This window comes from Zonotrichia leucophrys, chromosome 4 (genome assembly GCF_028769735.1).
Source record: "Zonotrichia leucophrys gambelii isolate GWCS_2022_RI chromosome 4, RI_Zleu_2.0, whole genome shotgun sequence".
Lineage (NCBI taxonomy): Eukaryota > Metazoa > Chordata > Aves > Passeriformes > Passerellidae > Zonotrichia > Zonotrichia leucophrys.
Genome location: NC_088173.1, coordinates 27065214 through 27079804, shown reverse-complemented (window position 1 = coordinate 27079804; position 14591 = coordinate 27065214). Strand labels below are relative to the sequence as shown.

General features: G+C 44.4%; 1 long non-coding RNA gene across 2 annotated transcripts in view; it reads left to right on the top strand.

Moving 5' to 3' along the window:
• The window catches only part of LOC135446709 (uncharacterized), an 87509-nt gene that overhangs the window by 19113 nt on the left and 53805 nt on the right, over positions 1-14591 (top strand). The window contains exon 2 of one of the 2 annotated variants that reach the window (XR_010439870.1): positions 13629-13729. The exons of the other annotated variant lie outside the window; for it this stretch is intronic. This is a non-coding gene — a long non-coding RNA (uncharacterized LOC135446709). The remainder of the gene's footprint in view (positions 1-13628; positions 13730-14591) is intronic. 2 annotated transcript variants of the gene reach the window in all.

Below are 14591 nucleotides of genomic sequence, written 5' to 3'. Positions count from 1 at the left end.
TATGACTCTGTAAACACAAACTAAAAGGGCTGAATTTATCTTTCCTGTAACTTTGCTAAAGCTGATGCTATGATCTGTGTCTGTATGAATGAAATCAGCCTGAACAGCAAGGGAACCAACTTTATACCAGATTATTGCCAATGTTTGCAGATATTCCACTTTGCTGCCAGAAGTGCATCACTGTCACACAGATTTTAAGTACAATGTATCATATAAAACCAGAAATAGGAAGCTCTGTTTTTTAAAATGACTGAATATCAAGTATTTATTTTAAACACTTCACTTTGTGAGACATGGGGAAACTGCTGTCACTTATATTTTAAGAGCCCACTTGCAAAGCAGCTGTCACTAGGAAAACACAGTTTGAACCTTGTTTTTGTAGTGGGGGGGGCTTTAATGGTTAGATTTGGTGGGTTTTTGCTGTTCTGGATTGTGAGCAAAGTTATTGTTCTGCTACTGTCTCTTTAGGAATCATGCTGGTTTTTTTCACTTCCCTGTGAATGGGAAAAACATAAAGCAAGCTGGCATCAAGGACTGTGCTTTATAAGAAAGGAACGAGGAAAGATAAAATGGCTACATATGGCAATATGGACAGTTTCCAACTTAATGGAAATAAGAGTCCAATTTTTGCAGCATATAGTGAGAACTGAACTGTATTTTTATGCAAATACTACAGAAAATGCAGCTCAGCAAAGGCTTTTTTCTGACTGTTGTCTGGAAAGCATTTTGAGTGCCTAAAGACACTACATTTTCCACAAGAACTTGGTGAGAAAGAATATGAAAGGGTAATAGAGCATTTAAACCCATTATACCTACCAGAGGTTTCTTTTTTAAAAAATCTAAGAATCCGCTAGGAGGAGGAAACACTACTGAGCCCTTAACAAGCCTAAATAGTTATTCTTCCTTGTGGTTTGTTTGTTTGTTGTTTAAAAATGTTGTCAAACTCAAATTTGCTTATGGAGTAGAACACCAGGAAAATGGGGTATGCTTGCATAGCACAATCCAGCCCTGAGGGCTGCCACAGGAGATGCTTTAGGTGCAGTGTGACTTTGATTGGGTGGAGCTTTCTGTGTCCTAGAGGAAAGCCAAAGTACAGCAGCACAGCACTGCTGTGCAGTGTGGACCCAGCCTCATCCTGGCCCTTCTGCCCTGAACGATGCTGAAAACTTATTGCATGTGATGAATAAGATGGTATCACTACCAGAGGGAGCTCCACCATCTAGAAAAACCTTTGGGAGAGGGTAGAAGGGACGGGTCTTGGGTGAGCATGGCTCAGAATGAGGGTGCTCCTTAGAGTAAAAGCTGAAGGGCCCAAACGCCCTTACTGGCATGGATGGGATGGGCTGGCTTCCTGTGTATCCTGTTACTGTGAAAACAAACCATGTGCCTTTAAGCCTGGGAGACCAGCAAAGAAAAATTTCTTGAGTGAGTGTGAAGGGAATTCTCTCCCCTCAGAAAGGGGAGAGAAGAGTTTGAGGCTGTGTGGCTGTCACAGTAACTTCTCCATGTACCTCTCTGCCCTTAGAGTTAACTGGGACTGAAGGGGAGATCTCCTGCCCACAGGCAGAAAGTGACAATGCATTGCAGTGTAAACCCAGAGCAAAGAGCAGCACACTGGAGACTTGCCAGGCACAGGGAGCAAAGAGTTAAAACGTAGAGCCCTGTGTAAGGCAGACATTTGTTTCCTGAGTGGCACAAAGGAAGGCTGGAGGAGCCGGCCATGCCATTTCTCAGTTGCTGTGGGTGAGACTGGTGCCATTTGTGCAGGGGAGGGAGGCTGCAGAGAGGTGGTGGGATGGATGGCAATGACTGGGTGTAATTTCACCTGCAGATTCCAGGGCAGCAGCTACACCAGCCATACATGCTCCCAAGGGTGGGTAAGGATTTGTGGAAACTATAGTCACTGTGAATCCTCATTTACAAATGGGTCAATACCCAATTCCTACACTGTAAGATTCATTCACAGCAGTTTTGAGAAGGGGGGAATTCACATCTCCCAGCTCGTCCTGGGTCTTCCAAAGTTATTTGATGGTGAAAATACCCAAGGGGCCGTTTACAAACTTGTCAGTAACCCTCAGAGTGGCCAATCTGTCTGCCACAGGATGAGGTGTGGGAGTTACCTGGGCTTTTTGGAAAGTATTTTAATGAACGGGATGAGTTCAGAGGAATGGTTCTAAAAGTTGGAGGGAACACTAAGGAGTCTGAAAATATATGGCTGAACTATTAAAAGAAGTAGGCTCATTTCACTTCACCAGAGTTATTTGCACTCTATAAGAGCAGGAGCAATCTGCTTATTAAAAGGGAAAACAAAAATAATTAAGAATGTACTGGTACCACAGAATACTGTTTCTGGTCACATTAAGCTGTTACAGTTAAAAAAGTTTTATTCACATATATTAACCTTGATCAGCTTGATGTCTGGCTTGTTTAAAAACAGAAAAAAAAGCTTCATTCAGATCTTTTGGCAGTCAAATAACTTGAGCCCTTTGATGTATTTTATTCTTTAGCATTAACATTTGTACCTGTTCTGGAAGGAACTGAAATTCCAAATATCTATTAAGAGATGAGTAAAAAAAAAAAACCTGTGTCATTATCTTACTGGACATCTCAAAACTGGCCTAACAACTGGCCTAGCATTAAATAATGCTGCTTTGCTCTGCTTCTTTCACTACAAAACCCTTTTGTCCATCATTTGCAGATAAGTGCTACAATGACTCGTTGGGGTGAAAATAATGTCCTCATCACCAATCCAAAGCTACTGCTGGAAGCATTGAGGCTGAGAATATGCATTTTTCAACTGGTAGAGGCCAGATAGCAGGCACTGAGTTTTGTTGGGGAAGCATTTTACCAAAATACCTTTTAGAATAGACCCTCAAAAATGTTGTCTTGTAGTCATGGAGGGCAAAAAAAAAAAAAAAAAAAGGTGATTCTGTGTACATTTTCTATTCTTCAGACCTTTCTTAGCAGTGCTAAAGAAATTGTTCTGGAAACAAGAAATAACTTCATTTTGGTTATAGTTGTTCGCTCTGGACTTCAGGGATGGCCACATTACATCACTGGTGACCAGCTTGAGCCAGAGTGCTTTTAGAAAATTGATGTTTTCCTTAGTTCTTTGCTAGGGGGAATACTAGGGACAATAAAAAAAGCTTACAAAGAGACACACTGGTATAATTACCTGAGTAGTACCAAGAGACTGTTAAATTGAAAAGGAGGAAAAACCTCATTTTTTGTGCCTGCTGCTTTCCTGCAGAGCAGACACAGGCAGCAGTTTGTGCCCTCACAGCAGACTGTGGCCCTTGCAGAGGCCAGGAGTGCTGTTACCTGGGGATGTGTGCGGTGCCACCACGTGTTAATTTTGCAGGGGGGAGAAAACCTGCTGCTTTCACTGCTGGCTGGGGCACATTACTGGTGTCAGGACAGGATATGAGGGATGGGAATGTGTGCTGTAGGACAGCCCTGGTGCTTCATGAAACAGAATTTTCTGAAACCAGAGCCAGATGACCCCTGTGCTGCTCCCAGTCCTGGGATGCCCACCCTGCCAACCAGACCAAGTGCTTCAGGAGGGAGTGGGACAGAGCTGCTTTGGTGCACTGCTGCAGCTTCCCTTGGCTTGCACAGGTTGGCTGCACAGAAAGTGTCACCAGGTACCCCTGACATAAAGCATTCCCTGTGCTGTAATCAAGCAGACTCAAAACACCTGGCAAGGGAAAAATTCTCCGTTCCCTCTTCTCCTGTGTGATGCCCTAAGTGTCTGCTCAGAGCTAGTGGTGCCAGTATGCAGTTGGATGGGACAGGGAAGTTTGGAGAAGGCATGGTAAAACAGATTTTGTTGCCAGTGACTTACTAAGCAGAGTTAAAGGGGATGTGATGTAGAGATGTGCTGATTAATTGAACACGTTGGAGCAGATGTAATATGTGACTCCAGAAGTTAATAAAAATGGCTTCAGCTTTACAGATTTTTGTTGTTCCAGAAAATAATACCTAAGGAAAGGAAATAATGGGAAGATATGTGGGCTTGCAGAAGGAAAAGACAAGAGAAAAATCGGATGCTTTTGTTCCCTTCCTGATGCCCTGCACTGGCCATTGAATTCAGAGTGCTTCCCCAGGCTTGTGATTTAATTTTCTGTTGGGGATGTCATTGGGGTATGAGGGAGAAACTTGCTGTATTGACAGGCTGTGCTTTAAAACTTATGGTGCTGATGATTTCTCAGTCACTGGGTAAAAAGCATCTAAGATTTTGTTCTGTTTCAATCATGATTATTGCACAGTGGGATTTGATAGACCTTCTGTGTCCACTTCCTCTCAAGAGTTACTGATTTTTAACTTCTTCATGTATATCAGCCACCTAGTTGGAAACAGCTTATAGAAATGAATATGAAAGATAACAGCAGCAATCTAAAAAAACTGTGGGGAAATTAATTGAAAAAGCAAATTGTAGTAGCCTCATTTAGATTTTTGCAGTGGGCAGCACAAATTACTTAGAGCTGATAATGTTCCTCATCAGATGGACTGTACCTCACTCACTTGGAAGTGAGTCTTTAAGAGTCAGGTCCCTGACAGAGTGGGAGGACCCATCCTTCCCTGTGGTGTGACTGCTCACTTGGGCATGAGCCAAGATTTGGCCCTGGTAAAGGAGCGCTACCCAGGTGATGGCCTGGAGGGAATTTGTTGGTTTGTTGATCCCCAACAAAGAGAGGGCAAGGCCTGGAAGATACTGGCTTTGTTGGTTTGTTGATCCCCAAAAAAAGTGTTAGCACCTCTGTGTGCCTGGTTTGGTGCATGAGCAGAAGGCTGAGGGTGGCCCTGGACAGCCCTTTGCCTCTTTCTTTAAGGGCTAAGATGTGTATATTCCACCTGCCTGCTTTTATAGTCTGCCTCATTTTTCTACTACATAATTGAAAATATAAAAAAAAAAACCCAACAAAACAAGAGATTGTACTTCTCGGCTCTTCTTAGAGCGATGAAAATTTGCTCCTATGAAGCCCATTAGTATTGCCAAAGGTTGCTTATTAAATACTTACCTCTTATGGATTGTCCCTCAGAACTGTCTGGCTATACCTTTAGCACTGCCAAATCACAAGCTGAAGGGGTAAGAACTTTCCTTGAAGCTTTAGCTCTGGAATTTGTGTGATTAAACTGGATTCTCATTTTGCATTGTAAAAACACATGTTTCCAGCTGCTGTGATTGCAAAGGAAAGGTTGAAAATCTAAGCCCAAAGTATGCAAAGCAAGAGAAGAAAATAAAAAGAATGAGGAGGATTTTTCATTTAGGCCAGTGTTTTGAGCTACTCCTTTCTCCAGGAGGCTGATTCATTCTTTTGAATGGATTGCACTGGTTACACCATAATTGTTTTGTTCCCATAAGGGATAACTTCAGAGCTTTTCTTCCAAAACTTTTAGACATCTCTTAGAAAAACTAAATGAGAAGGAATTTGTAAGAAAAATTAATGATCTGCTATATAAATTTTTCACAACTTTGTACATGGATGGAGTGGGTTTGTAAAATTACAGAATTGCAGTGACTAATAATAGTAATAAAGTATCTGATTGTACTGTGTAGTTAAAGATAGTCATAATAGTCTCATTGTCTTGTCTTCCCACTCCTTGCTGTGACATCAGCCCATCCCAGACCATCACATCCTGCTCATGGCTGTGTCTTTGTTGATAAATAGTGAGTCATTATCTGCTCTGCTTTATGACTCTTACAGCTGTATTGCCCAATTTTCTTCTCTCCAGAATGAAATCCCTTTTTGCAAGGATTTGGTATGCCTTTAAAACAGCCAAGTTTGTCTTGTGACAAATGTGCACTTCAGCAGAAGTAGGAATGAATGAAATAAGGAGCTTTCTTTTCTGTCTGATACCTGAAGTAGGTTCAGCTACTGTAAATGATATATTTTTATTAATGACAGAACTTCACCACCACTATGTACTGATGGCACAATCTACCACATGCTGAATCATTTCCATGCCTTGTCCCTGCAGGACACATTCGACCTGTAGAGCCCTGCTGCCACACAGCCATTAAACTCTGCTCAGAATATTCAGATGCTTACATGTAAACAGAGACATGGAAGTTACACCTTTTTACCACAAATGCCAAACTGATTTAGTAATACTGAATTCAAAACTTCTTGCTCTCCAGCATGCTGCTACCTACACAGCGTACTCAGGAAGTTCTTCTGAAACTAAAAGGATAGCAAAATATTTTTAAGTGCAAGAAATAATCTGGGTGCTTTTCAAAAAGAAAAAAGTATGCACTAGCACTGAGAACATACTATGATCATTCTGGCACTCTTAATAGCTGATTTGCATAGTTGGGAGATAGTTGTTTTCTTTCAATTTAAATTTAAGTATGATCAAGCATGTGGCATAGCGAACTTTGTGTTCTGCAGACCTAGTGAATTAATATGAATTTCTTACCAAGAACCAATGAGCAGTTCAGTGTGCCCATCTTGTACAGATGAGCTGAGGGCGAGGATCCAAAGGTGTAACAGATCCCCAGTGAGGCAAGATTCATCATGTGTTTGTTTTAACTTGTTGCGTTTTACTTGATTATTTTGTAACTCACCCTTGCAAAGGCTGAGAGACCTGACTGCCCAGGGTGTCGCACTGAGAGTATTTAGGGTAGTGGGAAGGAAGGATAGTGGAAACCAGGACAAAACATGTGGTCCCTGTGGTGGACAGATGGATGGATGGATTGTCTTTAACTCCTACTCTCATTGCTGCTGCCTTGCCCTCCCTTTGCTTTCCCTAGGCTGAGGATGCCAAGCCCCAGCCCATCAGCTGCCAGACAGCTGCACATAGTCTGTGATCTGGTGTAGACTGGAGCACTGGCCAAAACCTTGGCTGTAAATCTTGCTCTGCTGGTGATCTCCTGTGGGGCTGCACCTGTGTGCCTCAACAGCCTTCCAGCTTCCCTGTGTGGAAGGCCAGAGCTGGAATGCCTGTGCCAGGAGCAGGGTGAGGTGGTGGGATATCGCGTGGGTGTGCAGATATGGAGCAACACCAGCACTCAGGGAATGTCACAAGTGTGTGTTCAGAGGGTGCTATATGGAAAACCATCACCTCTCTGGCACAGCCTGTGTGTTGCACCAAGCCTGCAGAGCCTCCTTAAGAGCATCTCTTCTCCACTAGACATTAAGTGATCCAGGAAAAGTCCTGTCCTGACTCTCTCCCAGAAGGATCCTGAGTGAAACTTTCTCACTCCTACCATGGCCTGGGACAGGTGCAAGAATGCTGCTCTTACCTTGCCAACAACCCTCCTGCAGAAATGAAAATGTTTTCACTGCACAAAGCAGTGTATTTCATTGCAAAACAACTCTGCTGACTGCTTGCACATCTGTTCCTCTCTTCCCTATATCACAGTCTCCTCCTTTGGGTTTCTGAGCGCTGGGGGCACCATAAAATACTGCTCATGGTGCACCAGACCTGCACAAGGCATCCCAGCCCCAATTAAAGAGCCATTCTTGTGCACAGGAGGGACTGGCTTTGGATAAACAGAGTAGAGTCCCTGCAGCCCTGCATGGGAGATAATTCAACTGCCCATTTGCTGCCTCTTTCTTTCTCTGTTCCTTCTGATGTATTTTTGGGTGGAGGGATTGAAAATTTGATTTGTTAAATAGGTTTAAGAAAATGTAAATGATAATTATAAAATTCCCTGAGTCTTTTTTTTCATGATAGATTTTATGTTGCTGGCAGTTAAAATAAGTGATTACCCCATAAATATCATTTTAATAGCCTAGTCAACGGTGTAGCCTCTGCTGCTCTGAGATTTTTATCTCAGAAAAGGGAGGGAAAAAATCCTTTCCTGTGGATTTATATTGCTGTAGTGGCTGCTGCTGCTGCTCATTACTTGCTGAGTAATTTGAGGGGAATGTATTCTTCTCATGTAGGCAGACACAGAGTGAGTGAGCACAGATGCTGCTGGGGACTGGCCACCCTGTGCCCACGCAACCAGCTGTGCCCTGGCCAATGGTGGCCCTGGTCAGCATGTCAAGGGCTCCAGCTGAAGCTTTCGGGGTAACAACCTCATGTTTCCCAAAGCCAGTCATTCCTGCACATGAGCATGATTCATTGGACAAGGAATTGGCTGGATGGCTGCATCCTAGTAATTGCGCAGTCAATGGCTCAATGTCCAAATGGGGATTGGTTGCAAGGGATCTCAGGGGTCTGTATTGGGACTGGAACTGAACTTTTTATTGCTACAGACAGTGCTGGCCACTGCCGCCTTGGCAGGTTTGTGGATGGCAGCAAGCAGAGGGTGCTGTGGATTTGCCTAGGGAAAGGGAAGGACCTGGACAGGCTGGAGGGGTGGCCCTATGTGAACCTCATGGAGTTCAACAAAGTCGGGACACCTTTTCAACTCCTTTCAATATATTTAAAGGGGCTTGTAAGAAGGATGAAGAAAGACTTATTACCAAGAGCAGCAGTGACAGGGCAAAGTGCAACAGTTTTAAACTGAAAGAGGATAGGTTTATGTTAGATGTAAGTAAGAAATGCTTTACTCTGCGGCTGGTGAAGCACTGGAACAGGTTGCCCAGAGAGGCTGTGGGTGCCCCATCCCTGGAAACGTTCGAAGCCAGGCTGGATGTGGCTTTGACCAACTTGATGTAGTGAGAGATGTCCTTTGTCCATAGCGGGGGGTTGGAGGGCAGATGGTCGTTTAGCTGCCTTCTCACCAAACCATTCCGTGAGAGGGGGCTGGGGTACCCTGAGATTCCAGTTTGAAAGTCGCTGAACCCCGCGCCAAGCCCGCCCGCTCCCCGCGATTGTCCCCGCGGGAGCGGCGGCAGGGGGCGCTGCGGCCCCGCCGTTGCGGCGGCGGCGCGGGGGCGGCAGGCGCGTTGATCCTAATTGGAGCCGACGCGCGGCTCCTCCATAATCCTCCGACATCCCCCCGCCGGCTCGTAATTCCTGGGCGGGCGCTGCCGCCGGCTCAGCGGGGGAGCCGCCGCCGCGGCCGGGCAGGTGCTGCCGCCGGGCGGGCCGCGCCGCGCCGCCCCTGCCCGCCTCCCGCCGCGGGGGGCGCGGCCGCCATGTTGTCCCCGGCGTGAGGGAGCGGGAGCGGCGCCCGCCGCCCCCGGGTTAATAATAGAGCGGTAAAAGCTCCTTTGTGGCGGTAATTGGCGCACGTAGCCCTGGCGCTGCCGCGTGCGAGAGCTGGCGTCATTCCCGCAGAGGCGAGGGATGCCTCGGCTCGCCGCCGTGCTCCGGAGGGCGGGATGGGGATCCCTGGGATGCGGTGCCTCCGCCCGCGGCGGCCGGGCTCGGAGCGCCGCCGCCGGAGCCTGACCTGAGTAAACGCAAGGTCGGTCGTGTCTCGGCCGCCCCCCCGCAGACCGTGTGTGTTCCTGTGCCGTGCTCAAGGCGGTGTTTTGCTGCAGATGCTGCTTGCGGCCGGGTGGTGTTTGAGGGAAGAATTGGAGCACCTGGGTCCCGCTTCAAGCCCCTGTATGTGTGGGTACCAGCGCTGCCAGTAACAGTACCAGCAACTGTCCAGGTTGTATTGGCACTCTTGGCATGGCTCAGGAGAAGAGTTGAGGGGTTCAGCATGGCTGCTGGTCAGCAGCAGAAGCTGCCAAGAGCTATCTTTTCCCTTCTGTAGCATCTACCCGAGTTCTGTCTGAGAGGCAGAGTTCCTTTGCTCTGTGCACTCTCTGAACAAAGGGTACACATTGATTTTGCTTCTGGGCTGTGCAGGCCCCTGGACCTCGATTGCAGTGTGTGTGTGTTTGGGACAACGGGGCAGAGATACCAGGCTTTGCCTGCTGGCTCCAAGCCCTGCTCTAGGGCTGGCTTATCAGATGGCCACTATCTGTTTCTGTCTTCACACAGGCACTCATTTTTTCTTTCCCTGTGAGCACCCAAATTCATCTTGCTAGGGATGGTGTGCTTCTGTAGGTTTGCCAGAAGTAAAAAGATGAATTGTTCAACCTCACCTTTAAAGGTTTGGACTCTATAGTTGTTTCCACATTCATTTTAAACAGATGTAAATCTAGAGTTAACTCTGCTGAAAGAAGAGTTGTGTGGCACAAAACCATTGTGCGTTTCTGTGAACAGATACAGCTGACTGTCAGAGAAATGAGAATAATGAAGAGGTGGTGAATAAGGCAGGCACCTTGCTTTCAGCTGCAATACAGAGAGTTTCTGAGGAGCAGATGTTCTTCTTCTTGCAACTGCTGCTCTCTAGTTGAACATGGCTGAGGAGGCAGCAAGGTCCCCCGAGCCTGTGTGAGTGTATGTAAAGGTTTTAATGATGTCTTAAAGGCAGGCTCCCCTCAATCTGGTCCTTAGATGTAGAATTACAATATTAGATGCATTGCCAGACATGCTAGACATGGTCTGGCTTTACAGATACCTGCCTTTGTGCGTCTCTTGATGTGTGCAGTAAGCTATTGAAGCTAGATGAATGGACATGCTCTTGGGCAGTTCTGTGCCTTCAGGGCAGATTTATATATCTAGGTGGGTCTTGTACTGGTGCCATCTATTAGACCTTCTGCTGATTGCTTGTGCCATAGTGTAATGTAAGGACTCTTTTAGTCCTTTACAACAGGTAGTAGTGCCATTTCTGACAGGACTGGGCTGCTCTTCCACTGCCGGGGCTCTTGTTGCGTGTTAGCGGGATTGATGAAGGCTTCTTCCATGCATTCACTTTAACGTGCTCCCTGATCCCAGCAAATAGCTGTGTACTGAACTGGGACAAGGAATCTTTGACCTTTACATGAGCCTGGAACAGGCTTGAGGAGAAACTACACTTGTCTGCTTCTCTGTTTCTGCATTTGGACTTGAGGTAAACTTGTCATCCAAGAGTATTCCATTCTCAAATACTTCTGTTTTTCTTCTAGTGGCCACCTAGAGAGGATTGTTTATCATCCACCTTAAGGAGGTTTGCTTTACAAAATTTTTTCTGGCTATTATCTGTATTTAAATAGCTTTTCTCTTTCTTTGCATTGACCCTGATATAGTCAATAGCAGCCTAATAAAGTCTGGGGAACTGGACTGTATTGATTCAGGATTGACTATGATACTTCTGAATCTTTTCCACTTCTGTCATTCTGAGCAAATTTTGCTTCAATTTTTTTGTATATCCACTTACATATCTGTTTCCTCTAGTGACTGTTACTGCCTGTTTTTACTGGTGACAGTTCTAGTACATATGTGTTGAATGCAAAAGTCTGAGGACTTAGGAACTTTTTTCTCTTTTTTCCTTTTGAGCAAATTAAATTTGGTGTATATATTAGAGGGTATCTCTTGGTATTTAGTAAAGTCAATTTGGCTGCAGAAGCTCTTGAGTCCAATTTAGCTGATTCTGTGGAAGGGAACGAGCCAGCCACCAACCCCACCAGTCCTCATACAGTGGTAGGATAACTGAGACAAACAGGGGTTTCCAAGTGTGCTTTCTGCCAGATGCACAAGCTTCAACAAGCTACTGAAACTTGTGGAAATGTGCCTGTGGTATCTCATGGACTTTACTGCCATCAGTGGAATCCATCTGTACCCTTCATTTCCCATGGGTACTGCAGCTGGAGCTTACAGGAGAACTAAATGAAGGGGTCACTACTTATGGCGAGGCTGCTTGTCCATCCTTCAAAGGATGGTATTTGGTCCTCTTTGTGGGGAAAAAAGACCTCCATCAATCACATTTTTAATTCATACTGATGGAACTGGTGAGCTTTCTTACTGAAAATTGATTCTTCTTGGACCAAACTGTGGTCGCTGGATGTCTGGAGTTCAGCCTCTACAGTTCTTCCTGTAGCCAGAGCTCAGCAAAGGGTTCTAAGTTGAAGACTTTCTCTCAGGGAGGGCAGATCTGCTCTGGTATGACATGAAATATGGTGATGTTTCTTACCAAAAAACCTTCCCCAAATCAAAGAAAAGGCTAAAAGGAAATATTAAAAAAAAATTAATTTTGTGGGCATTTTTTTTTCTTTCTAGGTAAAAAATAAGGAGCAGAGTAAATAATAGGGAGCAGTAAATATTTGCTAATTTAAAGACATTTAAAACATTTCCTTTTCTGTTGTATTTTTTTGTTTGGTGTGCTTTTTCTTTCCCTTAGCCAAACCACCCTCTTAGCTTTTATTTCAGGTAGATTCAACTGAAAATTTTTCTGCCCATGATTGTTTTTTGTTTGGCCATTGAACCAGATAATCCAATATTTGCACAGCACTCCCTGGAGCTGCATGAGGAGGTAATGTTGTCATTATGACAGGTAGACCTCAGGAGATTACGTGAAAGCACAGGGTCTCCTAGCAGAAGCTCCTTGGCCTTTAAATGTTCCCTCTCAGATCCTTAGGATTTCCCTGCAGATCTCTGGACTGTGTTATGTTAGAGGGGGTCGAAGTGTTGAGGGGGTCTGTGGCTTCCTAAAGGAAGAGCAATAATGGTATTCAGCAACAGGGCATGGAGTTTCTGGATTGTTCATGAGTATTTTTCTCTTAAGGGAAAGATAAGGCTTCTAAGGCAAAATGGTGGGATTTACTCCTGTGTATATCTGTAATTTATTTCTTTTTAGTGTGTGGCTTTTTTTAGTTCTGAAAATATGGCAATATATCTATATCTATATCTATCTATCTTTTCTGCTGTGGGTTCTTGCTTAGGTCAGTGTACCTTCTTCTGTTTGTACAAAAATATTTGTTCCTAATTAAACTCACCTTCTTCTGTTTGTACCAAAACATCCTGGGCTCTTGAAAACTGCCTGACCTGTGAAGCTGTCTGCTTGGACAAGGATTTTGCAGATCACACACTGAAATCCAAAATTTCTCCTGCCGGGCTTAGATGGTCAATAGTATAAATTTTTTAAGAAAATGCCCAGTGTTACAAGCAGCTGCAGGTTTTGTGCTTGTGAAACCTATTTGCACAAATATTAAAGGCCACCAAAGTCTCCACCCAAATCTGCCACAATTGCTCAGATCTCCAAACAATTACAATCTAATTAGAGCCGGCATTCAAAGTTGCCTCCAGCATTTGAAACAAAAGTAATTTAACGGTAATAAAAGTGGAGATTGGCAGCTCTGGAGGCTGAACTCTGCCTGCCCACAAAATGTACCCGGGGTGGGAAAGAGCTACAAGAAGCACCACAATGACTGAAGGGCCTGACCCCCTGCCTTGAGATGACAACCCCCAAGGGATGAACAAATGGGCAATTTTCTACAGGTCTCTTTACTGCCACTGCCAAGAGTGCTGCTAATTACTGACAATAATTAGTATGTTGTCTATGGCATGAATACTTTCCTACAAGGAAAAACACCTGATTTGTTGTATGATAACAATCAAATGCCCATCATGTAGCGATGGTGTTTATGAAGTTGAGGATTATGCTGAATTTGTACCACAGCCTTTGAGGTGAAAGGCTTTATCCTGTTACCAGTCTGCTGTGTGTGAGGCACAGGGCTGTGATTACCAATTCATTTCATAAAGGGCAACTCTTTAAAATTCTCTCAAACTAGCAGCTGCTGGAGGAATGAAAAAGCAACTGGGTCTGGACAAATATATTTTTTTTCCCTTTGTGTTAATTTAAAAAGAAACCCTGCAATTCTTCCCCCTGATGAATGAGACTTTCAATCAGTGTTGAGCTATCACTGCTGGATGATAGCTTGTCTGTGCTTGCTTGACATGAGGAATTCTTCCAGTTCCAGAGGTGGAAGTCGTGTTTAGACTGAAGAGCACCTGAGAAAATAAGCTGCTTCATGTTACCAGTCAGTAGAAGGAGTAATTTGGATTTGATGTGGAGGTGGGTTCTAGATGAACCTGCTTGAGCAGGGGTGTTGCATTTGATGATCTTCAGAGGTGCTTTCCAACCACAACTGCTCTGTGAAAAGAACCCACTTGCCTCAGTTTCTTGTGGTGCTACTGTATTCTTTTGCTGCTCTCAGTTGTAACAAAAGGCAGAGGAAATAATTCCCTTCCCTTCCCCTGGTTTTTATACTCTAAAATAGTGAATTATAACATAGAAAGGATCACTAGTGACGTCTGAAAACTGACAAGTCTTAGTTTTCCTCCAGCCAAGTTAGCATACACCTTACTGCAGCAGGCAAACCTTAATTCAGTTGGCAGTAGCATTACAGCAGATATATTTACCCTCAAGAACATTCATTTTCCATTTATAATTATCTTCTCTGCTGAGTCAGGAGGAAAATCAAAATTATCCTCTTTTTTAGATTGTTTTCCTTGGACTGATGTGAAAATTCTGGGTGACATTGTCAAAAGCATCCAATTTATGTAGGATCAAAAGACTGAGGCTTTCAAGATCCATCTGCTCCTCAGATGTATAAGGGACATTAGAAAACAGTTCTTTTGGTTTCTAATGTTGAAGATGGAGACATAGATAGAAAGTGCTGCTTCTATTGCTGTTAGCATGGGATAAGATCATAATTTATGTTTTCAGATGAGGCTTTGAATATGATGATCTTATGTGTTCTAACTAGAAGCCAAGTTGCCCCTGGGGCAGGTTTCAAAAGTGTAGGAATATGCACTAATGGTTCTACTGTAAATTTTTCTTTGTCCCTCTGCAATATGTATTTCTTGCAGCCACAGGCCTCTCCAGAGGATGAAGAAGAAGGTAGGAGGCTTTGTGGATGCATGTGCATGTGAGA